At 44.9% G+C, this 25,043-nt stretch overlaps 17 non-coding genes and 1 pseudogene across 17 annotated transcripts; all 18 read left to right on the top strand.

The window, feature by feature from the left end:
- The first annotated feature begins 894 nt into the window (after positions 1–894).
- Positions 895–1,085, top strand: LOC141204588 (U2 spliceosomal RNA). Its single transcript, XR_012275447.1, has one exon. It is a non-coding gene; the product is annotated as a U2 spliceosomal RNA (small nuclear RNA).
- A 1,115-nt stretch (positions 1,086–2,200) lies between these two features.
- Positions 2,201–2,391, top strand: LOC141204587 (U2 spliceosomal RNA). Its single transcript, XR_012275446.1, has one exon. It is a non-coding gene; the product is annotated as a U2 spliceosomal RNA (small nuclear RNA).
- A 1,115-nt stretch (positions 2,392–3,506) lies between these two features.
- Positions 3,507–3,697, top strand: LOC141204586 (U2 spliceosomal RNA). The gene has a single exon (XR_012275445.1). It is a non-coding gene; the product is annotated as a U2 spliceosomal RNA (small nuclear RNA).
- A 1,115-nt stretch (positions 3,698–4,812) lies between these two features.
- On the top strand, positions 4,813–5,003 carry LOC141204585 (U2 spliceosomal RNA). Its single transcript, XR_012275444.1, has one exon. It is a non-coding gene; the product is annotated as a U2 spliceosomal RNA (small nuclear RNA).
- A 1,115-nt stretch (positions 5,004–6,118) lies between these two features.
- On the top strand, positions 6,119–6,309 carry LOC141204584 (U2 spliceosomal RNA). Its single transcript, XR_012275443.1, has one exon. It is a non-coding gene; the product is annotated as a U2 spliceosomal RNA (small nuclear RNA).
- A 1,115-nt stretch (positions 6,310–7,424) lies between these two features.
- LOC141204582 (U2 spliceosomal RNA) lies at positions 7,425–7,615 on the top strand. The gene has a single exon (XR_012275442.1). It is a non-coding gene; the product is annotated as a U2 spliceosomal RNA (small nuclear RNA).
- Positions 7,616–8,730: 1,115 nt separating this feature from the next.
- LOC141204580 (U2 spliceosomal RNA) lies at positions 8,731–8,921 on the top strand. The gene has a single exon (XR_012275440.1). It is a non-coding gene; the product is annotated as a U2 spliceosomal RNA (small nuclear RNA).
- A 1,115-nt stretch (positions 8,922–10,036) lies between these two features.
- Positions 10,037–10,227, top strand: LOC141204579 (U2 spliceosomal RNA). The gene has a single exon (XR_012275439.1). It is a non-coding gene; the product is annotated as a U2 spliceosomal RNA (small nuclear RNA).
- A 1,115-nt stretch (positions 10,228–11,342) lies between these two features.
- Positions 11,343–11,533, top strand: LOC141204578 (U2 spliceosomal RNA). Its single transcript, XR_012275438.1, has one exon. It is a non-coding gene; the product is annotated as a U2 spliceosomal RNA (small nuclear RNA).
- Positions 11,534–12,648: 1,115 nt separating this feature from the next.
- LOC141204577 (U2 spliceosomal RNA) lies at positions 12,649–12,839 on the top strand. The gene has a single exon (XR_012275437.1). It is a non-coding gene; the product is annotated as a U2 spliceosomal RNA (small nuclear RNA).
- A 2,412-nt stretch (positions 12,840–15,251) lies between these two features.
- LOC141204321 (U2 spliceosomal RNA) lies at positions 15,252–15,438 on the top strand. Its single transcript, XR_012275271.1, has one exon. It is a non-coding gene; the product is annotated as a U2 spliceosomal RNA (small nuclear RNA).
- A 1,115-nt stretch (positions 15,439–16,553) lies between these two features.
- LOC141204576 (U2 spliceosomal RNA) lies at positions 16,554–16,744 on the top strand. The gene has a single exon (XR_012275436.1). It is a non-coding gene; the product is annotated as a U2 spliceosomal RNA (small nuclear RNA).
- A 1,115-nt stretch (positions 16,745–17,859) lies between these two features.
- Positions 17,860–18,050, top strand: LOC141204575 (U2 spliceosomal RNA). Its single transcript, XR_012275435.1, has one exon. It is a non-coding gene; the product is annotated as a U2 spliceosomal RNA (small nuclear RNA).
- A 1,115-nt stretch (positions 18,051–19,165) lies between these two features.
- LOC141204445 (U2 spliceosomal RNA) lies at positions 19,166–19,257 on the top strand (annotated as a pseudogene).
- A 791-nt stretch (positions 19,258–20,048) lies between these two features.
- On the top strand, positions 20,049–20,233 carry LOC141204301 (U2 spliceosomal RNA). Its single transcript, XR_012275255.1, has one exon. It is a non-coding gene; the product is annotated as a U2 spliceosomal RNA (small nuclear RNA).
- Positions 20,234–21,348: 1,115 nt separating this feature from the next.
- LOC141204574 (U2 spliceosomal RNA) lies at positions 21,349–21,539 on the top strand. The gene has a single exon (XR_012275434.1). It is a non-coding gene; the product is annotated as a U2 spliceosomal RNA (small nuclear RNA).
- A 1,118-nt stretch (positions 21,540–22,657) lies between these two features.
- LOC141204573 (U2 spliceosomal RNA) lies at positions 22,658–22,848 on the top strand. The gene has a single exon (XR_012275433.1). It is a non-coding gene; the product is annotated as a U2 spliceosomal RNA (small nuclear RNA).
- Positions 22,849–23,963: 1,115 nt separating this feature from the next.
- On the top strand, positions 23,964–24,154 carry LOC141204572 (U2 spliceosomal RNA). The gene has a single exon (XR_012275432.1). It is a non-coding gene; the product is annotated as a U2 spliceosomal RNA (small nuclear RNA).
- Positions 24,155–25,043: the final 889 nt, after the last annotated feature.

Raw genomic sequence — 25,043 nt, 5'->3', positions numbered from 1 at the left:
TTCTAGCTCTCCCTTTTTACTTCCTTTTGGATAAACAGACATATTAGGCAAGCATTTTGGAGCTTTCACCTAAATAACTACAGGTGGTGAGATAAGCTGCACAATATAATTGACCTTTCAGTATATTGTTGCACACACACCATCTATTTAGCAAATGCCCTTGTTATCAACAGCAGCCTTTTAAACTCATCTGAGCTAACAGGTATGTGCGCTGGTTACTCTGCTGCGCTTAAAATTTCTTTTTTGGTTTGCTACAATGCCTTTTCTGAAACGTTGTCTCCTTCTGCTGGAACACTGACTTCTTTCATTTAATGCCTGCAGACTATAAAAGAGAACCCAACCCAAAAAGTTTGGTTGATTAGTCTGTGGCATTCTGTTAAACTGTTGCTTATGGCGGTCTCTGTGAGCTTCTCAGCGACATTCAGCCAGCCAGGTATCCTGCCTGCAGTAGATGGAATGTGGCAATGGAACGCTGGCTGCGCGTGTCATAATAGGCTCTGAGCCTTTATATACCTGTGCACAGCAGCAGCCACCTTCAGTCTGCTGCTGGACAGCCAGCAGCAGCAGCAGGAGAGGTATGTAATCAGGAGCCCTCCTGCTAAGGGTAGACAGCTGCTCGTTCCACCCCACCCCCCGCCTTAATTGGTTCTCCTCCCTTCCAACGGTGTTGAGGCGGGTGGGAACAGCAGGGGGTGAAGGTGCTGTGTTTAAAGAGGTGGAGTTATGCAGATCTAAAACGCGTGGATTGCAGCAGCAGCAAGCCGAAAAGTGCAGGCATGTAAGGGATCTAGAGGTTGACAACATGTCTTCTTAACGGGAGTCCAGGAGCTCATCTCCACAAATGGACTTTTCAGGATCCTTGGGTGGCTCCGTAGTTTGAAACCAATTCTGGTTATCGCTTCTCGGCCTTTTGGCTAAGATCAAGTGTAGTATCTGTTCTTATCAGTTTAATATCTGATACGTCCCCTATCTGGGGACCATATATTAAATGGATTTTTAGAACAGGGAGATGGAAAAAGAGCTTGCTCTGTCCACTCCACGCATTGACCTGGTATTGCAGTATCTCCAGGACCGGTGCACCCCTTCTTTAATGCAGTTTCTAAAATCAGAAAGAATTGAATTCAATGTTTTTTGTTCATTTTGCTTGTTTGTCGGATTTTGGGATGGACTCTTTGGCTTTGCTTTTCTTCTCCTCATTGGATTTTTCATGTTCAAAGTTGCAGAAGCCAGATTACAAGCTCATTTTGGTTCAACTTCAGCAACTGTGCATTGCATTGCCATGTAATGTGATGCAATGCTATCTTTCTAGCTCTCCCTTTTTACTTCCTTTTGGATAAACAGACATATTAGGCAAGCATTTTGGAGCTTTCACCTAAATAACTACAGGTGGTGAGATAAGCTGCACAATATAATTGACCTTTCAGTATATTGTTGCACACACACCATCTATTTAGCAAATGCCCTTGTTATCAACAGCAGCCTTTTAAACTCACCTGAGCTAACAGGTATGTGCGCTGGTTACTCTGCTGCGCTTAAAATTTCTTTTTTGGTTTGCTACAATGCCTTTTCTGAAACGTTGTCTCCTTCTGCTGGAACACTGACTTCTTTCATTTAATGCCTGCAGACTATAAAAGAGAACCCAACCCAAAAAGTTTGGTTGATTAGTCTGTGGCATTCTGTTAAACTGTTGCTTATGGCGGTCTCTGTGAGCTTCTCAGCGACATTCAGCCAGCCAGGTATCCTGCCTGCAGTAGATGGAATGTGGCAATGGAACGCTGGCTGCGCGTGTCATAATAGGCTCTGAGCCTTTATATACCTGTGCACAGCAGCAGCCACCTTCAGTCTGCTGCTGGACAGCCAGCAGCAGCAGCAGCAGGAGGGGTATGTAATCAGGAGCCCTCCTGCTAAGGGTAGACAGCTGCTCGTTCCACCCCACCCCCCGCCTTAATTGGTTCTCCTCCCTTCCAACGGTGTTGAGGCGGGTGGGAACAGCAGGGGGTGAAGGTGCTGTGTTTAAAGAGGTGGAGTTATGCAGATCTAAAACGCGTGGATTGCAGCAGCAGCAAGCCGAAAAGTGCAGGCATGTAAGGGATCTAGAGGTTGACAACATGTCTTCTTAACGGGAGTCCAGGAGCTCATCTCCACAAATGGACTTTTCAGGATCCTTGGGTGGCTCCGTAGTTTGAAACCAATTCTGGTTATCGCTTCTCGGCCTTTTGGCTAAGATCAAGTGTAGTATCTGTTCTTATCAGTTTAATATCTGATACGTCCCCTATCTGGGGACCATATATTAAATGGATTTTTAGAACAGGGAGATGGAAAAAGAGCTTGCTCTGTCCACTCCACGCATTGACCTGGTATTGCAGTATCTCCAGGACCGGTGCACCCCTTCTTTAATGCAGTTTCTAAAATCAGAAAGAATTGAATTCAATGTTTTTTGTTCATTTTGCTTGTTTGTCGGATTTTGGGATGGACTCTTTGGCTTTGCTTTTCTTCTCCTCATTGGATTTTTCATGTTCAAAGTTGCAGAAGCCAGATTACAAGCTCATTTTGGTTCAACTTCAGCAACTGTGCATTGCATTGCCATGTAATGTGATGCAATGCTATCTTTCTAGCTCTCCCTTTTTACTTCCTTTTGGATAAACAGACATATTAGGCAAGCATTTTGGAGCTTTCACCTAAATAACTACAGGTGGTGAGATAAGCTGCACAATATAATTGACCTTTCAGTATATTGTTGCACACACACCATCTATTTAGCAAATGCCCTTGTTATCAACAGCAGCCTTTTAAACTCACCTGAGCTAACAGGTATGTGCGCTGGTTACTCTGCTGCGCTTAAAATTTCTTTTTTGGTTTGCTACAATGCCTTTTCTGAAACGTTGTCTCCTTCTGCTGGAACACTGACTTCTTTCATTTAATGCCTGCAGACTATAAAAGAGAACCCAACCCAAAAAGTTTGGTTGATTAGTCTGTGGCATTCTGTTAAACTGTTGCTTATGGCGGTCTCTGTGAGCTTCTCAGCGACATTCAGCCAGCCAGGTATCCTGCCTGCAGTAGATGGAATGTGGCAATGGAACGCTGGCTGCGCGTGTCATAATAGGCTCTGAGCCTTTATATACCTGTGCACAGCAGCAGCCACCTTCAGTCTGCTGCTGGACAGCCAGCAGCAGCAGCAGCAGGAGAGGTATGTAATCAGGAGCCCTCCTGCTAAGGGTAGACAGCTGCTCGTTCCACCCCACCCCCCGCCTTAATTGGTTCTCCTCCCTTCCAACGGTGTTGAGGCGGGTGGGAACAGCAGGGGGTGAAGGTGCTGTGTTTAAAGAGGTGGAGTTATGCAGATCTAAAACGCGTGGATTGCAGCAGCAGCAAGCCGAAAAGTGCAGGCATGTAAGGGATCTAGAGGTTGACAACATGTCTTCTTAACGGGAGTCCAGGAGCTCATCTCCACAAATGGACTTTTCAGGATCCTTGGGTGGCTCCGTAGTTTGAAACCAATTCTGGTTATCGCTTCTCGGCCTTTTGGCTAAGATCAAGTGTAGTATCTGTTCTTATCAGTTTAATATCTGATACGTCCCCTATCTGGGGACCATATATTAAATGGATTTTTAGAACAGGGAGATGGAAAAAGAGCTTGCTCTGTCCACTCCACGCATTGACCTGGTATTGCAGTATCTCCAGGACCGGTGCACCCCTTCTTTAATGCAGTTTCTAAAATCAGAAAGAATTGAATTCAATGTTTTTTGTTCATTTTGCTTGTTTGTCGGATTTTGGGATGGACTCTTTGGCTTTGCTTTTCTTCTCCTCATTGGATTTTTCATGTTCAAAGTTGCAGAAGCCAGATTACAAGCTCATTTTGGTTCAACTTCAGCAACTGTGCATTGCATTGCCATGTAATGTGATGCAATGCTATCTTTCTAGCTCTCCCTTTTTACTTCCTTTTGGATAAACAGACATATTAGGCAAGCATTTTGGAGCTTTCACCTAAATAACTACAGGTGGTGAGATAAGCTGCACAATATAATTGACCTTTCAGTATATTGTTGCACACACACCATCTATTTAGCAAATGCCCTTGTTATCAACAGCAGCCTTTTAAACTCACCTGAGCTAACAGGTATGTGCGCTGGTTACTCTGCTGCGCTTAAAATTTCTTTTTTGGTTTGCTACAATGCCTTTTCTGAAACGTTGTCTCCTTCTGCTGGAACACTGACTTCTTTCATTTAATGCCTGCAGACTATAAAAGAGAACCCAACCCAAAAAGTTTGGTTGATTAGTCTGTGGCATTCTGTTAAACTGTTGCTTATGGCGGTCTCTGTGAGCTTCTCAGCGACATTCAGCCAGCCAGGTATCCTGCCTGCAGTAGATGGAATGTGGCAATGGAACGCTGGCTGCGCGTGTCATAATAGGCTCTGAGCCTTTATATACCTGTGCACAGCAGCAGCCACCTTCAGTCTGCTGCTGGACAGCCAGCAGCAGCAGCAGCAGGAGAGGTATGTAATCAGGAGCCCTCCTGCTAAGGGTAGACAGCTGCTCGTTCCACCCCACCCCCCGCCTTAATTGGTTCTCCTCCCTTCCAACGGTGTTGAGGCGGGTGGGAACAGCAGGGGGTGAAGGTGCTGTGTTTAAAGAGGTGGAGTTATGCAGATCTAAAACGCGTGGATTGCAGCAGCAGCAAGCCGAAAAGTGCAGGCATGTAAGGGATCTAGAGGTTGACAACATGTCTTCTTAACGGGAGTCCAGGAGCTCATCTCCACAAATGGACTTTTCAGGATCCTTGGGTGGCTCCGTAGTTTGAAACCAATTCTGGTTATCGCTTCTCGGCCTTTTGGCTAAGATCAAGTGTAGTATCTGTTCTTATCAGTTTAATATCTGATACGTCCCCTATCTGGGGACCATATATTAAATGGATTTTTAGAACAGGGAGATGGAAAAAGAGCTTGCTCTGTCCACTCCACGCATTGACCTGGTATTGCAGTATCTCCAGGACCGGTGCACCCCTTCTTTAATGCAGTTTCTAAAATCAGAAAGAATTGAATTCAATGTTTTTTGTTCATTTTGCTTGTTTGTCGGATTTTGGGATAGACTCTTTGGCTTTGCTTTTCTTCTCCTCATTGGATTTTTCATGTTCAAAGTTGCAGAAGCCAGATTACAAGCTCATTTTGGTTCAACTTCAGCAACTGTGCATTGCATTGCCATGTAATGTGATGCAATGCTATCTTTCTAGCTCTCCCTTTTTACTTCCTTTTGGATAAACAGACATATTAGGCAAGCATTTTGGAGCTTTCACCTAAATAACTACAGGTGGTGAGATAAGCTGCACAATATAATTGACCTTTCAGTATATTGTTGCACACACACCATCTATTTAGCAAATGCCCTTGTTATCAACAGCAGCCTTTTAAACTCACCTGAGCTAACAGGTATGTGCGCTGGTTACTCTGCTGCGCTTAAAATTTCTTTTTTGGTTTGCTACAATGCCTTTTCTGAAACGTTGTCTCCTTCTGCTGGAACACAGACTTCTTTCATTTAATGCCTGCAGACTATAAAAGAGAACCCAACCCAAAAAGTTTGGTTGATTAGTCTGTGGCATTCTGTTAAACTGTTGCTTATGGCGGTCTCTGTGAGCTTCTCAGCGACATTCAGCCAGCCAGGTATCCTGCCTGCAGTAGATGGAATGTGGCAATGGAACGCTGGCTGCGCGTGTCATAATAGGCTCTGAGCCTTTATATACCTGTGCACAGCAGCAGCCACCTTCAGTCTGCTGCTGGACAGCCAGCAGCAGCAGCAGCAGGAGAGGTATGTAATCAGGAGCCCTCCTGCTAAGGGTAGACAGCTGCTCGTTCCACCCCACCCCCCGCCTTAATTGGTTCTCCTCCCTTCCAACGGTGTTGAGGCGGGTGGGAACAGCAGGGGGTGAAGGTGCTGTGTTTAAAGAGGTGGAGTTATGCAGATCTAAAACGCGTGGATTGCAGCAGCAGCAAGCCGAAAAGTGCAGGCATGTAAGGGATCTAGAGGTTGACAACATGTCTTCTTAACGGGAGTCCAGGAGCTCATCTCCACAAATGGACTTTTCAGGATCCTTGGGTGGCTCCGTAGTTTGAAACCAATTCTGGTTATCGCTTCTCGGCCTTTTGGCTAAGATCAAGTGTAGTATCTGTTCTTATCAGTTTAATATCTGATACGTCCCCTATCTGGGGACCATATATTAAATGGATTTTTAGAACAGGGAGATGGAAAAAGAGCTTGCTCTGTCCACTCCACGCATTGACCTGGTATTGCAGTATCTCCAGGACCGGTGCACCCCTTCTTTAATGCAGTTTCTAAAATCAGAAAGAATTGAATTCAATGTTTTTTGTTCATTTTGCTTGTTTGTCGGATTTTGGGATGGACTCTTTGGCTTTGCTTTTCTTCTCCTCATTGGATTTTTCATGTTCAAAGTTGCAGAAGCCAGATTACAAGCTCATTTTGGTTCAACTTCAGCAACTGTGCATTGCATTGCCATGTAATGTGATGCAATGCTATCTTTCTAGCTCTCCCTTTTTACTTCCTTTTGGATAAACAGACATATTAGGCAAGCATTTTGGAGCTTTCACCTAAATAACTACAGGTGGTGAGATAAGCTGCACAATATAATTGACCTTTCAGTATATTGTTGCACACACACCATCTATTTAGCAAATGCCCTTGTTATCAACAGCAGCCTTTTAAACTCACCTGAGCTAACAGGTATGTGCGCTGGTTACTCTGCTGCGCTTAAAATTTCTTTTTTGGTTTGCTACAATGCCTTTTCTGAAACGTTGTCTCCTTCTGCTGGAACACTGACTTCTTTCATTTAATGCCTGCAGACTATAAAAGAGAACCCAACCCAAAAAGTTTGGTTGATTAGTCTGTGGCATTTTGTTAAACTGTTGCTTATGGCGGTCTCTGTGAGCTTCTCAGCGACATTCAGCCAGCCAGGTATCCTGCCTGCAGTAGATGGAATGTGGCAATGGAACGCTGGCTGCGTGTGTCATAATAGGCTCTGAGCCTTTATATACCTGTGCACAGCAGCAGCCACCTTCAGTCTGCTGCTGGACAGCCAGCAGCAGCAGCAGCAGGAGAGGTATGTAATCAGGAGCCCTCCTGCTAAGGGTAGACAGCTGCTCGTTCCACCCCACCCCCCGCCTTAATTGGTTCTCCTCCCTTCCAACGGTGTTGAGGCAGGTGGGAACAGCAGGGGGTGAAGGTGCTGTGTTTAAAGAGGTGGAGTTATGCAGATCTAAAACGCGTGGATTGCAGCAGCAGCAAGCCGAAAAGTGCAGGCATGTAAGGGATCTAGAGGTTGACAACATGTCTTCTTAACGGGAGTCCAGGAGCTCATCTCCACAAATGGACTTTTCAGGATCCTTGGGTGGCTCCGTAGTTTGAAACCAATTCTGGTTATCGCTTCTCGGCCTTTTGGCTAAGATCAAGTGTAGTATCTGTTCTTATCAGTTTAATATCTGATACGTCCCCTATCTGGGGACCATATATTAAATGGATTTTTAGAACAGGGAGATGGAAAAAGAGCTTGCTCTGTCCACTCCACGCATTGACCTGGTATTGCAGTATCTCCAGGACCGGTGCACCCCTTCTTTAATGCAGTTTCTAAAATTAGAAAGAATTGAATTCAATGTTTTTTGTTCATTTTGCTTGTTTGTCGGATTTTGGGATGGACTCTTTGGCTTTGCTTTTCTTCTCCTCATTGGATTTTTCATGTTCAAAGTTGCAGAAGCCAGATTACAAGCTCATTTTGGTTCAACTTCAGCAACTGTGCATTGCATTGCCATGTAATGTGATGCAATGCTATCTTTCTAGCTCTCCCTTTTTACTTCCTTTTGGATAAACAGACATATTAGGCAAGCATTTTGGAGCTTTCACCTAAATAACTACAGGTGGTGAGATAAGCTGCACAATATAATTGACCTTTCAGTATATTGTTGCACACACACCATCTATTTAGCAAATGCCCTTGTTATCAACAGCAGCCTTTTAAACTCACCTGAGCTAACAGGTATGTGCGCTGGTTACTCTGCTGCGCTTAAAATTTCTTTTTTGGTTTGCTACAATGCCTTTTCTGAAACGTTGTCTCCTTCTGCTGGAACACTGACTTCTTTCATTTAATGCCTGCAGACTATAAAAGAGAACCCAACCCAAAAAGTTTGGTTGATTAGTCTGTGGCATTCTGTTAAACTGTTGCTTATGGCGGTCTCTGTGAGCTTCTCAGCGACATTCAGCCAGCCAGGTATCCTGCCTGCAGTAGATGGAATGTGGCAATGGAACGCTGGCTGCGCGTGTCATAATAGGCTCTGAGCCTTTATATACCTGTGCACAGCAGCAGCCACCTTCAGTCTGCTGCTGGACAGCCAGCAGCAGCAGCAGCAGGAGAGGTATGTAATCAGGAGCCCTCCTGCTAAGGGTAGACAGCTGCTCGTTCCACCCCACCCCCCGCCTTAATTGGTTCTCCTCCCTTCCAACGGTGTTGAGGCGGGTGGGAACAGCAGGGGGTGAAGGTGCTGTGTTTAAAGAGGTGGAGTTATGCAGATCTAAAACGCGTGGATTGCAGCAGCAGCAAGCCGAAAAGTGCAGGCATGTAAGTGATCTAGAGGTTGACAACATGTCTTCTTAACGGGAGTCCAGGAGCTCATCTCCACAAATGGACTTTTCAGGATCCTTGGGTGGCTCCGTAGTTTGAAACCAATTCTGGTTATCGCTTCTCGGCCTTTTGGCTAAGATCAAGTGTAGTATCTGTTCTTATCAGTTTAATATCTGATACGTCCCCTATCTGGGGACCATATATTAAATGGATTTTTAGAACAGGGAGATGGAAAAAGAGCTTGCTCTGTCCACTCCACGCATTGACCTGGTATTGCAGTATCTCCAGGACCGGTGCACCCCTTCTTTAATGCAGTTTCTAAAATCAGAAAGAATTGAATTCAATGTTTTTTGTTCATTTTGCTTGTTTGTCGGATTTTGGGATGGACTCTTTGGCTTTGCTTTTCTTCTCCTCATTGGATTTTTCATGTTCAAAGTTGCAGAAGCCAGATTACAAGCTCATTTTGGTTCAACTTCAGCAACTGTGCATTGCATTGCCATGTAATGTGATGCAATGCTATCTTTCTAGCTCTCCCTTTTTACTTCCTTTTGGATAAACAGACATATTAGGCAAGCATTTTGGAGCTTTCACCTAAATAACTACAGGTGGTGAGATAAGCTGCACAATATAATTGACCTTTCAGTATATTGTTGCACACACACCATCTATTTAGCAAATGCCCTTGTTATCAACAGCAGCCTTTTAAACTCACCTGAGCTAACAGGTATGTGCGCTGGTTACTCTGCTGCGCTTAAAATTTCTTTTTTGGTTTGCTACAATGCCTTTTCTGAAACGTTGTCTCCTTCTGCTGGAACACTGACTTCTTTCATTTAATGCCTGCAGACTATAAAAGAGAACCCAACCCAAAAAGTTTGGTTGATTAGTCTGTGGCATTCTGTTAAACTGTTGCTTATGGCGGTCTCTGTGAGCTTCTCAGCGACATTCAGCCAGCCAGGTATCCTGCCTGCAGTAGATGGAATGTGGCAATGGAACGCTGGCTGCGCGTGTCATAATAGGCTCTGAGCCTTTATATACCTGTGCACAGCAGCAGCCACCTTCAGTCTGCTGCTGGACAGCCAGCAGCAGCAGCAGCAGGAGAGGTATGTAATCAGGAGCCCTCCTGCTAAGGGTAGACAGCTGCTCGTTCCACCCCACCCCCCGCCTTAATTGGTTCTCCTCCCTTCCAACGGTGTTGAGGCGGGTGGGAACAGCAGGGGGTGAAGGTGCTGTGTTTAAAGAGGTGGAGTTATGCAGATCTAAAACGCGTGGATTGCAGCAGCAGCAAGCCGAAAAGTGCAGGCATGTAAGGGATCTAGAGGTTGACAACATGTCTTCTTAACGGGAGTCCAGGAGCTCATCTCCACAAATGGACTTTTCAGGATCCTTGGGTGGCTCCGTAGTTTGAAACCAATTCTGGTTATCGCTTCTCGGCCTTTTGGCTAAGATCAAGTGTAGTATCTGTTCTTATCAGTTTAATATCTGATACGTCCCCTATCTGGGGACCATATATTAAATGGATTTTTAGAACAGGGAGATGGAAAAAGAGCTTGCTCTGTCCACTCCACGCATTGACCTGGTATTGCAGTATCTCCAGGACCGGTGCACCCCTTCTTTAATGCAGTTTCTAAAATCAGAAAGAATTGAATTCAATGTTTTTTGTTCATTTTGCTTGTTTGTCGGATTTTGGGATGGACTCTTTGGCTTTGCTTTTCTTCTCCTCATTGGATTTTTCATGTTCAAAGTTGCAGAAGCCAGATTACAAGCTCATTTTGGTTCAACTTCAGCAACTGTGCATTGCATTGCCATGTAATGTGATGCAATGCTATCTTTCTAGCTCTCCCTTTTTACTTCCTTTTGGATAAACAGACATATTAGGCAAGCATTTTGGAGCTTTCACCTAAATAACTACAGGTGGTGAGATAAGCTGCACAATATAATTGACCTTTCAGTATATTGTTGCACACACACCATCTATTTAGCAAATGCCCTTGTTATCAACAGCAGCCTTTTAAACTCACCTGAGCTAACAGGTATGTGCGCTGGTTACTCTGCTGCGCTTAAAATTTCTTTTTTGGTTTGCTACAATGCCTTTTCTGAAACGTTGTCTCCTTCTGCTGGAACACTGACTTCTTTCATTTAATGCCTGCAGACTATAAAAGAGAACCCAACCCAAAAAGTTTGGTTGATTAGTCTGTGGCATTCTGTTAAACTGTTGCTTATGGCGGTCTCTGTGAGCTTCTCAGCGACATTCAGCCAGCCAGGTATCCTGCCTGCAGTAGATGGAATGTGGCAATGGAACGCTGGCTGCGCGTGTCATAATAGGCTCTGAGCCTTTATATACCTGTGCACAGCAGCAGCCACCTTCAGTCTGCTGCTGGACAGCCAGCAGCAGCAGCAGCAGGAGAGGTATGTAATCAGGAGCCCTCCTGCTAAGGGTAGACAGCTGCTCGTTCCACCCCACCCCCCGCCTTAATTGGTTCTCCTCCCTTCCAACGGTGTTGAGGCGGGTGGGAACAGCAGGGGGTGAAGGTGCTGTGTTTAAAGAGGTGGAGTTATGCAGATCTAAAACGCGTGGATTGCAGCAGCAGCAAGCCAAAAAGTGCAGGCATGTAAGGGATCTAGAGGTTGACAACATGTCTTCTTAACGGGAGTCCAGGAGCTCATCTCCACAAATGGACTTTTCAGGATCCTTGGGTGGCTCCGTAGTTTGAAACCAATTCTGGTTATCGCTTCTCGGCCTTTTGGCTAAGATCAAGTGTAGTATCTGTTCTTATCAGTTTAATATCTGATACGTCCCCTATCTGGGGACCATATATTAAATGGATTTTTAGAACAGGGAGATGGAAAAAGAGCTTGCTCTGTCCACTCCACGCATTGACCTGGTATTGCAGTATCTCCAGGACCGGTGCACCCCTTCTTTAATGCAGTTTCTAAAATCAGAAAGAATTGAATTCAATGTTTTTTGTTCATTTTGCTTGTTTGTCGGATTTTGGGATGGACTCTTTGGCTTTGCTTTTCTTCTCCTCATTGGATTTTTCATGTTCAAAGTTGCAGAAGCCAGATTACAAGCTCATTTTGGTTCAACTTCAGCAACTGTGCATTGCATTGCCATGTAATGTGATGCAATGCTATCTTTCTAGCTCTCCCTTTTTACTTCCTTTTGGATAAACAGACATATTAGGCAAGCATTTTGGAGCTTTCACCTAAATAACTACAGGTGGTGAGATAAGCTGCACAATATAATTGACCTTTCAGTATATTGTTGCACACACACCATCTATTTAGCAAATGCCCTTGTTATCAACAGCAGCCTTTTAAACTCACCTGAGCTAACAGGTATGTGCGCTGGTTACTCTGCTGCGCTTAAAATTTCTTTTTTGGTTTGCTACAATGCCTTTTCTGAAACGTTGTCTCCTTCTGCTGGAACACTGACTTCTTTCATTTAATGCCTGCAGACTATAAAAGAGAACCCAACCCAAAAAGTTTGGTTGATTAGTCTGTGGCATTCTGTTAAACTGTTGCTTATGGCGGTCTCTGTGAGCTTCTCAGCGACATTCAGCCAGCCAGGTATCCTGCCTGCAGTAGATGGAATGTGGCAATGGAACGCTGGCTGCGCGTGTCATAATAGGCTCTGAGCCTTTATATACCTGTGCACAGCAGCAGCCACCTTCAGTCTGCTGCTGGACAGCCAGCAGCAGCAGCAGCAGGAGAGGTATGTAATCAGGAGCCCTCCTGCTAAGGGTAGACAGCTGCTCGTTCCACCCCACCCCCCGCCTTAATTGGTTCTCCTCCCTTCCAACGGTGTTGAGGCGGGTGGGAACAGCAGGGGGTGAAGGTGCTGTGTTTAAAGAGGTGGAGTTATGCAGATCTAAAACGCGTGGATTGCAACAGCAGCAAGCCGAAAAGTGCAGGCATGTAAGGGATCTAGAGGTTGACAACATGTCTTCTTAACGGGAGTCCAGGAGCTCATCTCCACAAATGGACTTTTCAGGATCCTTGGGTGGCTCCGTAGTTTGAAACCAATTCTGGTTATCGCTTCTCGGCCTTTTGGCTAAGATCAAGTGTAGTATCTGTTCTTATCAGTTTAATATCTGATACGTCCCCTATCTGGGGACCATATATTAAATGGATTTTTAGAACAGGGAGATGGAAAAAGAGCTTGCTCTGTCCACTCCACGCATTGACCTGGTATTGCAGTATCTCCAGGACCGGTGCACCCCTTCTTTAATGCAGTTTCTAAAATCAGAAAGAATTGAATTCAATGTTTTTTGTTCATTTTGCTTGTTTGTCGGATTTTGGGATGGACTCTTTGGCTTTGCTTTTCTTCTCCTCATTGGATTTTTCATGTTCAAAGTTGCAGAAGCCAGATTACAAGCTCATTTTGGTTCAACTTCAGCAACTGTGCATTGCATTGCCATGTAATGTGATGCAATGCTATCTTTCTAGCTCTCCCTTTTTACTTCCTTTTGGATAAACAGACATATTAGGCAAGCATTTTGGAGCTTTCACCTAAATAACTACAGGTGGTGAGATAAGCTGCACAATATAATTGACCTTTCAGTATATTGTTGCACACACACCATCTATTTAGCAAATGCCCTTGTTATCAACAGCAGCCTTTTAAACTCACCTGAGCTAACAGGTATGTGCGCTGGTTACTCTGCTGCGCTTAAAATTTCTTTTTTGGTTTGCTACAATGCCTTTTCTGAAACGTTGTCTCCTTCTGCTGGAACACTGACTTCTTTCATTTAATGCCTGCAGACTATAAAAGAGAACCCAACCCAAAAAGTTTGGTTGATTAGTCTGTGGCATTCTGTTAAACTGTTGCTTATGGCGGTCTCTGTGAGCTTCTCAGCGACATTCAGCCAGCCAGGTATCCTGCCTGCAGTAGATGGAATGTGGCAATGGAACGCTGGCTGCGCGTGTCATAATAGGCTCTGAGCCTTTATATACCTGTGCACAGCAGCAGCCACCTTCAGTCTGCTGCTGGACAGCCAGCAGCAGCAGCAGCAGGAGAGGTATGTAATCAGGAGCCCTCCTGCTAAGGGTAGACAGCTGCTCGTTCCACCCCACCCCCCGCCTTAATTGGTTCTCCTCCCTTCCAACGGTGTTGAGGCGGGTGGGAACAGCAGGGGGTGAAGGTGCTGTGTTTAAAGAGGTGGAGTTATGCAGATCTAAAACGCGTGGATTGCAGCAGCAGCAAGCCGAAAAGTGCAGGCATGTAAGGGATCTAGAGGTTGACAACATGTCTTCTTAACGGGAGTCCAGGAGCTCATCTCCACAAATGGACTTTTCAGGATCCTTGGGTGGCTCCGTAGTTTGAAACCAATTCTGGTTATCGCTTCTCGGCCTTTTGGCTAAGATCAGGTGCAGTGATCTACCAGTTGCTGCCTTGGCCTTGGCTAGGAGGTGCCCAGGGTACCCGGCTCCTTGGCCTGGGGGGATCGCTTTGTCTAACGGCAGGGCTTCACCCTCCTGCTGCTATTGGGGAGTCGGATTAGTCCCTGGGCAACGAGAGGCGATCATCGTGTCACCACACATAGCTGTGGGGGGCAGTTCTTTTGGAGGAAGAAGATGGAGTTGACGAGGAAGAGGAACTGTTTACGGTTCTATGTGAAGACGGAGTTAGAGGATTTTTCGTTGGAGGAGAATCAGATCTTGGATATTCTGTTCAAGTATGGGACGATCATTGAAGAGGACATTTTTTGTATGCAAGAAATCAAGTTTAAAAAGGTATTTGACGTAACACTGAAGTCTGAAGAAAAGTGTATTTGTCTTCTCAAGAATTGGGAAGGAAAAGAAATTGGAGTTAATGCTCTTTTTGCTGGAAGGCCGAAAAAGGTGGTTATCTGTATGGATGACCCCTTTGTAGAGATGGAGGAAGTGATGGAGTTTTTGAAGCCATGGAGTATTTTGGTAAAATTCCAGAAGGACTACTTAAATAAAGTGGGAGTCTGGAATGGGAAGAGAAGTTTCCTAGTTTGGGAAAATGGACAAAATGAACTAAGTTTAGGAAGGATTGTTATAAATGGTAAATGTGGATTCAGTTATGTGGAAAATGGTAAAAGAAGAATTGATAATGGGAAACCTGGATTTTGTTATGAGGAAGGTGGGAAAAAAGAGGAGAAAGGGAAAAAGATATTTGAAGAATCGTTTGAAGATTGTAAAGAGAAAGAAGACAAAGATATACAAGTAGTTGAAAATAAGAAGGAGTTTGTGGGAGAGAAGCAGGAGTTCTCAGGAGTTGGGGACTCTATGTTTTGCAGACTGGAGAGAGTACCTAGAAGTAAAGACGTTAAGGAAAAAAGGAAGGTGGATGATAAGGGAAAAGAGAAAGTAATGCAGGATTGTGTTGATACCAGTGCTGAAGCTGAAGAAGATGAAAAGATTTTGCTGCAAGGTTTTGACTGGAAATTGTTGGACATGTCATGGAGGAAGAAGAAACGTGGAAGAAGAAAAATGTTGGGTTGATGTTTTTGTTGGAAGTTTTTTGTTGTTGATGTAAGGATATGTTATGTTATGTTTTATTTATTAATTATCATTAAATTTTCTTAAAAAAAACAAAAAGTTGAATTCGGATGATGAAGGCGTAGGCGACATTTTTTTGGTTATCCATGCAAATGGAATTTAATTTATGTCGCGTCTTCTGACGCATTCAATTAAAAAAATCAGTTCTTATCAGTTTAATATCTGATACGTCCCCTATCTGGGGACCATATATTAAATGGATTTTTAGAACAGGGAGATGGAAAAATAGCTTGCTCTGTCCACTCCACGCATTGACCTGGTATTGCAGTATCTCCAGGACCGGTGCACCCCTTCTTTAATGCAGTTTCTAAAATCAGAAAGAATTGAATTCAATGTTTTTTGTTCATTTTGCTTGTTTGTCGGATTTTGGGATGGACTCTTTGGCTTTGCTTTTCTTCTCCTCATTGGATTTTTCATGTTCAAAGTTGCAGAAGCCAGATTACAAGCTCATTTTGGTTCAACTTCAGCAACTGTGCATTGCATTGCCATGTAATGTGATGCAATGCTATCTTTCTAGCTCTCCCTTTTTACTTCCTTTTGGATAAACAGACATATTAGGCAAGCATTTTGGAGCTTTCACCTAAATAACTACAGGTGGTGAGATAAGCTGCACAATATAATTGACCTTTCAGTATATTGTTGCACACACACCATCTATTTAGCAAATGCCCTTGTTATCAACAGCAGCCTTTTAAACTCACCTGAGCTAACAGGTATGTGCGCTGGTTACTCTGCTGCGCTTAAAATTTCTTTTTTGGTTTGCTACAATGCCTTTTCTGAAACGTTGTCTCCTTCTGCTGGAACACTGACTTCTTTCATTTAATGCCTGCAGACTATAAAACAGAACCCAACCCAAAAAGTTTGGTTGATTAGTCTGTGGCATTCTGTTAAACTGTTGCTTATGGCGGTCTCTGTGAGCTTCTCAGCGACATTCAGCCAGTCAGGTATCCTGCCTGCAGTAGATGGAATGTGGCAATGGAACGCTGGCTGCGCGTGTCATAATAGGCTCTGAGCCTTTATATACCTGTGCACAGCAGCAGCCACCTTCAGTCTGCTGCTGGACAGCCAGCAGCAGCAGCAGCAGGAGAGGTATGTAATCAGGAGCCCTCCTGCTAAGGGTAGACAGCTGCTCGTTCCACCCCACCCCCCGCCTTAATTGGTTCTCCTCCCTTCCAACGGTGTTGAGGCGGGTGGGAACAGCAGGGGGTGAAGGTGCTGTGTTTAAAGAGGTGGAGTTATGCAGATCTAAAACGCGTGGATTGCAGCAGCAGCAAGCCGAAAAGTGCAGGCATGTAAGGGATCTAGAGGTTGACAACATGTCTTCTTAACGGGAGTCCAGGAGCTCATCTCCACAAATGGACTTTTCAGGATCCTTGGGTGGCTCCGTAGTTTGAAACCAATTCTGGTTATCGCTTCTCGGCCTTTTGGCTAAGATCAAGTGTAGTATCTGTTCTTATCAGTTTAATATCTGATACGTCCCCTATCTGGGGACCATATATTAAATGGATTTTTAGAACAGGGAGATGGAAAAAGAGCTTGCTCTGTCCACTCCACGCATTGACCTGGTATTGCAGTATCTCCAGGACCGGTGCACCCCTTCTTTAATGCAGTTTCTAAAATCAGAAAGAATTGAATTCAATGTTTTTTGTTCATTTTGCTTGTTTGTCGGATTTTGGGATGGACTCTTTGGCTTTGCTTTTCTTCTCCTCATTGGATTTTTCATGTTCAAAGTTGCAGAAGCCAGATTACAAGCTCATTTTGGTTCAACTTCAGCAACTGTGCATTGCATTGCCATGTAATGTGATGCAATGCTATCTTTCTAGCTCTCCCTTTTTACTTCCTTTTGGATAAACAGACATATTAGGCAAGCATTTTGGAGCTTTCACCTAAATAACTACAGGTGGTGAGATAAGCTGCACAATATAATTGACCTTTCAGTATATTGTTGCACACACACCATCTATTTAGCAAATGCCCTTGTTATCAACAGCAGCCTTTTAAACTCACCTGAGCTAACAGGTATGTGTGCTGGTTACTCTGCTGCGCTTAAAATTTCTTTTTTGGTTTGCTACAATGCCTTTTCTGAAACGTTGTCTCCTTCTGCTGGAACACTGACTTCTTTCATTTAATGCCTGCAGACTATAAAAGAGAACCCAACCCAAAAAGTTTGGTTGATTAGTCTGTGGCATTCTGTTAAACTGTTGCTTATGGCGGTCTCTGTGAGCTTCTCAGCGACATTCAGCCAGCCAGGTATCCTGCCTGCAGTAGATGGAATGTGGCAATGGAACGCTGGCTGCGCGTGTCATAATAGGCTCTGAGCCTTTATATACCTGTGCACAGCAGCAGCCACCTTCAGTCTGCTGCTGGACAGCCAGCAGCAGCAGCAGCAGGAGAGGTATGTAATCAGGAGCCCTCCTGCTAAGGGTAGACAGCTGCTCGTTCCACCCCACCCCCCGCCTTAATTGGTTCTCCTCCCTTCCAACGGTGTTGAGGCGGGTGGGAACAGCAGGGGGTGAAGGTGCTGTGTTAAAAGAGGTGGAGTTATGCAGATCTAAAACGCGTGGATTGCAGCAGCAGCAAGCCGAAAAGTGCAGGCATGTAAGGGATCTAGAGGTTGACAACATGTCTTCTTAACGGGAGTCCAGGAGCTCATCTCCACAAATGGACTTTTCAGGATCCTTGGGTGGCTCCGTAGTTTGAAACCAATTCTGGTTATCGCTTCTCGGCCTTTTGGCTAAGATCAAGTGTAGTATCTGTTCTTATCAGTTTAATATCTGATACGTCCCCTATCTGGGGACCATATATTAAATGGATTTTTAGAACAGGGAGATGGAAAAAGAGCTTGCTCTGTCCACTCCACGCATTGACCTGGTATTGCAGTATCTCCAGGACCGGTGCACCCCTTCTTTAATGCAGTTTCTAAAATCAGAAAGAATTGAATTCAATGTTTTTTGTTCATTTTGCTTGTTTGTCGGATTTTGGGATGGACTCTTTGGCTTTGCTTTTCTTCTCCTCATTGGATTTTTCATGTTCAAAGTTGCAGAAGCCAGATTACAAGCTCATTTTGGTTCAACTTCAGCAACTGTGCATTGCATTGCCATGTAATGTGATGCAATGCTATCTTTCTAGCTCTCCCTTTTTACTTCCTTTTGGATAAACAGACATATTAGGCAAGCATTTTGGAGCTTTCACCTAAATAACTACAGGTGGTGAGATAAGCTGCACAATATAATTGACCTTTCAGTATATTGTTGCACACACACCATCTATTTAGCAAATGCCCTTGATATCAACAGCAGCCTTTTAAACTCACCTGAGCTAACAGGTATGTGCGCTGGTTACTCTGCTGCGCTTAAAATTTCTTTTTTGGTTTGCTACAATGCCTTTTCTGAAACGTTGTCTCCTTCTGCTGGAACACTGACTTCTTTCATTTAATGCCTGCAGACTATAAAAGAGAACCCAACCCAAAAAGTTTGGTTGATTAGTCTGTGGCATTCTGTTAAACTGTTGCTTATGGCGGTCTCTGTGAGCTTCTCAGCGACATTCAGCCAGCCAGGTATCCTGCCTGCAGTAGATGGAATGTGGCAATGGAACGCTGGCTGCGCGTGTCATAATAGGCTCTGAGCCTTTATATACCTGTGCACAGCAGCAGCCACCTTCAGTCTGCTGCTGGACAGCCAGCAGCAGCAGCAGCAGGAGAGGTATGTAATCAGGAGCCCTCCTGCTAAGGGTAGACAGCTGCTCGTTCCACCCCACCCCCCGCCTTAATTGGTTCTCCTCCCTTCCAACGGTGTTGAGGCGGGTGGGAACAGCAGGGGGTGAAGGTGCTGTGTTTAAAGAGGTGGAGTTATGCAGATCTAAAACGCGTGGATTGCAGCAGCAGCAAGCCGAAAAGTGCAGGCATGTAAGGGATCTAGAGGTTGACAACATGTCTTCTTAACGGGAGTCCAGGAGCTCATCTCCACAAATGGACTTTTCAGGATCCTTGGGTGGCTCCGTAGTTTGAAACCAATTCTGGTTATCGCTTCTCGGCCTTTTGGCTAAGATCAAGTGTAGTATCTTTCGAAAAGGCGGTTTTGGATGTTGGCCGCCCTAGTAGATTGATACATTATGCACACTGGGGTTTAGGCGCTTGTTAGTACGCCAGGTGGCTAATATAGTCATCTGGTGGAAAGCATGGCCCCCCAGGATCGACGCCATTGGGCCGGGGAAGATCGAAAGCCCGAAGTGTGAAGTGCCCCAGGAGTGGTGACCCTGGGGTGCCTTAACTCACTGGGATTGGGAACCCCACTTGAGTTTATGGCACATTTGCACTAGCACTTCAATATTTCTTTCTTCACACACACCCTTATTCCGGGCCTTCTGGCCTTAGGATGGGGAATTTTTCAATTCCCGGTCGAAGGTCCGGGCAGTATTATACTGTGAAACCTTCACTATTTATTTAAATTTCTTTGTCACTGTGTTTCCACTTATTCACGTGTGTTACGTCCTACTAGGATTTTGTCGGGATGCGGTTCCCTTACGGGTTCCTCTCTTGGCAGGTCTAGGGGGGGAGTGTGTGGCCATCAGGTTCCGCTCCCCCCTGAACCCCCTTGGCTCTCCTCTTTCGGGAGGAGAGCGTTGTTGGCTCCCCTCTTCCGGGAGGGGAGCACAGTCTTTGACTCCCAGTGCCTTGCTCGGGTGAGAACTCGGGCAGGTGCTGGGGGTAAGATTGGGTCGCCTCTGGCTCCGGCTGGAGGTGGCTATTTGTCCCTGTGCCTCGCTGTGGCCTTCTGGCTCGGAGGGACGGGGAATGGTTTGGGGGACCCTTCTCCTTTTGGAGAGGGTTTCAAGAAGACCAGCATCCTAGTGCACTTTTTTTTGTGGCACTTGTCACTTTTTTAAGCGCACTCGGGTTTTGTACACGAATTCGGGCTTTCGATAAAAAAAAAAAAATCTGTTCTTATCAGTTTAATATCTGATACGTCCCCTATCTGGGGACCATATATTAAATGGATTTTTAGAACAGGGAGATGGAAAAAGAGCTTGCTCTGTCCACTCCACGCATTGACCTGGTATTGCAGTATCTCCAGGACCGGTGCACCCCTTCTTTAATGCAGTTTCTAAAATCAGAAAGAATTGAATTCAATGTTTTTTGTTCATTTTGCTTGTTTGTCGGATTTTGGGATGGACTCTTTGGCTTTGCTTTTCTTCTCCTCATTGGATTTTTCATGTTCAAAGTTGCAGAAGCCAGATTACAAGCTCATTTTGGTTCAACTTCAGCAACTGTGCATTGCATTGCCATGTAATGTGATGCAATGCTATCTTTCTAGCTCTCCCTTTTTACTTCCTTTTGGATAAACAGACATATTAGGCAAGCATTTTGGAGCTTTCACCTAAATAACTACAGGTGGTGAGATAAGCTGCACAATATAATTGACCTTTCAGTATATTGTTGCACACACACCATCTATTTAGCAAATGCCCTTGTTATCAACAGCAGCCTTTTAAACTCACCTGAGCTAACAGGTATGTGCGCTGGTTACTCTGCTGCGCTTAAAATTTCTTTTTTGGTTTGCTACAATGCCTTTTCTGAAACGTTGTCTCCTTCTGCTGGAACACTGACTTCTTTCATTTAATGCCTGCAGACTATAAAAGAGAACCCAACCCAAAAAGTTTGGTTGATTAGTCTGTGGCATTCTGTTAAACTGTTGCTTATGGCGGTCTCTGTGAGCTTCTCAGCGACATTCAGCCAGCCAGGTATCCTGCCTGCAGTAGATGGAATGTGGCAATGGAACGCTGGCTGCGCGTGTCATAATAGGCTCTGAGCCTTTATATACCTGTGCACAGCAGCAGCCACCTTCAGTCTGCTGCTGGACAGCCAGCAGCAGCAGCAGCAGGAGAGGTATGTAATCAGGAGCCCTCCTGCTAAGGGTAGACAGCTGCTCGTTCCACCCCACCCCCTGCCTTAATTGGTTCTCCTCCCTTCCAACGGTGTTGAGGCGGGTGGGAACAGCAGGGGGTGAAGGTGCTGTGTTTAAAGAGGTGGAGTTATGCAGATCTAAAACGCGTGGATTGCAGCAGCAGCAAGCCGAAAAGTGCAGGCATGTAAGGGATCTAGAGGTTGACAACATGTCTTCTTAACGGGAGTCCAGGAGCTCATCTCCACAAATGGACTTTTCAGGATCCTTGGGTGGCTCCGTAGTTTGAAACCAATTCTGGTTATCGCTTCTCGGCCTTTTGGCTAAGATCAAGTGTAGTATCTGTTCTTATCAGTTTAATATCTGATACGTCCCCTATCTGGGGACCATATATTAAATGGATTTTTAGAACAGGGAGATGGAAAAAGAGCTTGCTCTGTCCACTCCACGCATTGACCTGGTATTGCAGTATCTCCAGGACCGGTGCACCCCTTCTTTAATGCAGTTTCTAAAATCAGAAAGAATTGAATTCAATGTTTTTTGTTCATTTTGCTTGTTTGTCGGATTTTGGGATGGACTCTTTGGCTTTGCTTTTCTTCTCCTCATTGGATTTTTCATGTTCAAAGTTGCAGAAGCCAGATTACAAGCTCATTTTGGTTCAACTTCAGCAACTGTGCATTGCATTGCCATGTAATGTGATGCAATGCTATCTTTCTAGCTCTCCCTTTTTACTTCCTTTTGGATAAACAGACATATTAGGCAAGCATTTTGGAGCTTTCACCTAAATAACTACAGGTGGTGAGATAAGCTGCACAATATAATTGACCTTTCAGTATATTGTTGCACACACACCATCTATTTAGCAAATGCCCTTGTTATCAACAGCAGCCTTTTAAACTCACCTGAGCTAACAGGTATGTGCGCTGGTTACTCTGCTGCGCTTAAAATTTCTTTTTTGGTTTGCTACAATGCCTTTTCTGAAACGTTGTCTCCTTCTGCTGGAACACTGACTTCTTTCATTTAATGCCTGCAGACTATAAAAGAGAACCCAACCCAAAAAGTTTGGTTGATTAGTCTGTGGCATTCTGTTAAACTGTTGCTTATGGCGGTCTCTGTGAGCTTCTCAGCGACATTCAGCCAGCCAGGTATCCTGCCTGCAGTAGATGGAATGTGGCAATGGAACGCTGGCTGCGCGTGTCATAATAGGCTCTGAGCCTTTATATACCTGTGCACAGCAGCAGCCACCTTCAGTCTGCTGCTGGACAGCCAGCAGCAGCAGCAGCAGCAGGAGAGGTATGTAATCAGGAGCCCTCCTGCTAAGGGTAGACAGCTGCTCGTTCCACCCCACCCCCCGCCTTAATTGGTTCTCCTCCCTTCCAACGGTGTTGAGGCGGGTGGGAACAGCAGGGGGTGAAGGTGCTGTGTTTAAAGAGGTGGAGTTATGCAGATCTAAAACGCGTGGATTGCAGCAGTAGCAAGCCGAAAAGTGCAGGCATGTAAGGGATCTAGAGGTTGACAACATGTCTTCTTAACGGGAGTCCAGGAGCTCATCTCCACAAATGGACTTTTCAGGATCCTTGGGTGGCTCCGTAGTTTGAAACCAATTCTGGTTATCGCTTCTCGGCCTTTTGGCTAAGATCAAGTGTAGTATCTGTTCTTATCAGTTTAATATCTGATACGTCCCCTATCTGGGGACCATATATTAAATGGATTTTTAGAACAGGGAGATGGAAAAAGAGCTTGCTCTGTCCACTCCACGCATTGACCTGGTATTGCAGTATCTCCAGGACCGGTGCACCCCTTCTTTAATGCAGTTTCTAAAATCAGAAAGAATTGAATTCAATGTTTTTTGTTGATTTTGCTTGTTTGTCGGATTTTGGGATGGACTCTTTGGCTTTGCTTTTCTTCTCCTCATTGGATTTTTCATGTTCAAAGTTGCAGAAGCCAGATTACAAGCTCATTTTGGTTCAACTTCAGCAACTGTGCATTGCATTGCCATGTAATGTGATGCAATGCTATCTTTCTAGCTCTCCCTTTTTACTTCCTTTTGGATAAACAGACATATTAGGCAAGCATTTTGGAGCTTTCACCTAAATAACTACAGGTGGTGAGATAAGCTGCACAATATAATTGACCTTTCAGTATATTGTTGCACACACACCATCTATTTAGCAAATGCCCTTGTTATCAACAGCAGCCTTTTAAACTCATCTGAGCTAACAGGTATGTGCGCTGGTTACTCTGCTGCGCTTAAAATTTCTTTTTTGGTTTGCTACAATGCCTTTTCTGAAACGTTGTCTCCTTCTGCTGGAACACTGACTTCTTTCATTTAATGCCTGCAGACTATAAAAGAGAACCCAACCCAAAAAGTTTGGTTGATTAGTCTGTGGCATTCTGTTAAACTGTTGCTTATGGCGGTCTCTGTGAGCTTCTCAGCGACATTCAGCCAGCCAGGTATCCTGCCTGCAGTAGATGGAATGTGGCAATGGAACGCTGGCTGCGCGTGTCATAATAGGCTCTGAGCCTTTATATACCTGTGCACAGCAGCAGCCACCTTCAGTCTGCTGCTGGACAGCCAGCAGCAGCAGCAGCAGGAGAGGTATGTAATCAGGAGCCCTCCTGCTAAGGGTAGACAGCTGCTCGTTCCACCCCACCCCCCGCCTTAATTGGTTCTCCTCCCTTCCAACGGTGTTGAGGCGGGTGGGAACAGCAGGGGGTGAAGGTGCTGTGTTTAAAGAGGTGGAGTTATGCAGATCTAAAACGCGTGGATTGCAGCAGCAGCAAGCCGAAAAGTGCAGGCATGTAAGGGATCTAGAGGTTGACAACATGTCTTCTTAACGGGAGTCCAGGAGCTCATCTCCACAAATGGACTTTTCAGGATCCTTGGGTGGCTCCGTAGTTTGAAACCAATTCTGGTTATCGCTTCTCGGCCTTTTGGCTAAGATCAAGTGTAGTATCTGTTCTTATCAGTTTAATATCTGATACGTCCCCTATCTGGGGACCATATATTAAATGGATTTTTAGAACAGGGAGATGGAAAAAGAGCTTGCTCTGTCCACTCCACGCATTGACCTGGTATTGCAGTATCTCCAGGACCGGTGCACCCCTTCTTTAATGCAGTTTCTAAAATCAGAAAGAATTGAATTCAATGTTTTTTGTTCATTTTGCTTGTTTGTCGGATTTTGGGATGGACTCTTTGGCTTTGCTTTTCTTCTCCTCATTGGATTTTTCATGTTCAAAGTTGCAGAAGCCAGATTACAAGCTCATTTTGGTTCAACTTCAGCAACTGTGCATTGCATTGCCATGTAATGTGATGCAATGCTATCTTTCTAGCTCTCCCTTTTTACTTCCTTTTGGATAAACAGACATATTAGGCAAGCATTTTGGAGCTTTCACCTAAATAACTACAGGTGGTGAGATAAGCTGCACAATATAATTGACCTTTCAGTATATTGTTGCACACACACCATCTATTTAGCAAATGCCCTTGTTATCAACAGCAGCCTTTTAAACTCACCTGAGCTAACAGGTATGTGCGCTGGTTACTCTGCTGCGCTTAAAATTTCTTTTTTGGTTTGCTACAATGCCTTTTCTGAAACGTTGTCTCCTTCTGCTGGAACACTGACTTCTTTCATTTAATGCCTGCAGACTATAAAAGAGAACCCAACCCAAAAAGTTTGGTTGATTAGTCTGTGGCATTCTGTTAAACTGTTGCTTATGGCGGTCTCTGTGAGCTTCTCAGCGACATTCAGCCAGCCAGGTATCCTGCCTGCAGTAGATGGAATGTGGCAATGGAACGCTGGCTGCGCGTGTCATAATAGGCTCTGAGCCTTTATATACCTGTGCACAGCAGCAGCCACCTTCAGTCTGCTGCTGGACAGCCAGCAGCAGCAGCAGCAGGAGAGGTATGTAATCAGGAGCCCTCCTGCTAAGGGTAGACAGCTGCTCGTTCCACCCCACCCCCCGCCTTAATTGGTTCTCCTCCCTTCCAACGGTGT

This window comes from Phyllobates terribilis, unplaced genomic scaffold (assembly GCF_046119375.1).
Source record: "Phyllobates terribilis strain yellow unplaced genomic scaffold, ASM4611937v1 Scaffold_134__1_contigs__length_4944459, whole genome shotgun sequence".
NCBI lineage: Eukaryota > Metazoa > Chordata > Amphibia > Anura > Dendrobatidae > Phyllobates > Phyllobates terribilis.
The sequence above is the reverse complement of the archived record's forward strand: the minus strand, read 5'-3'. Positions and strand labels throughout refer to the sequence as shown.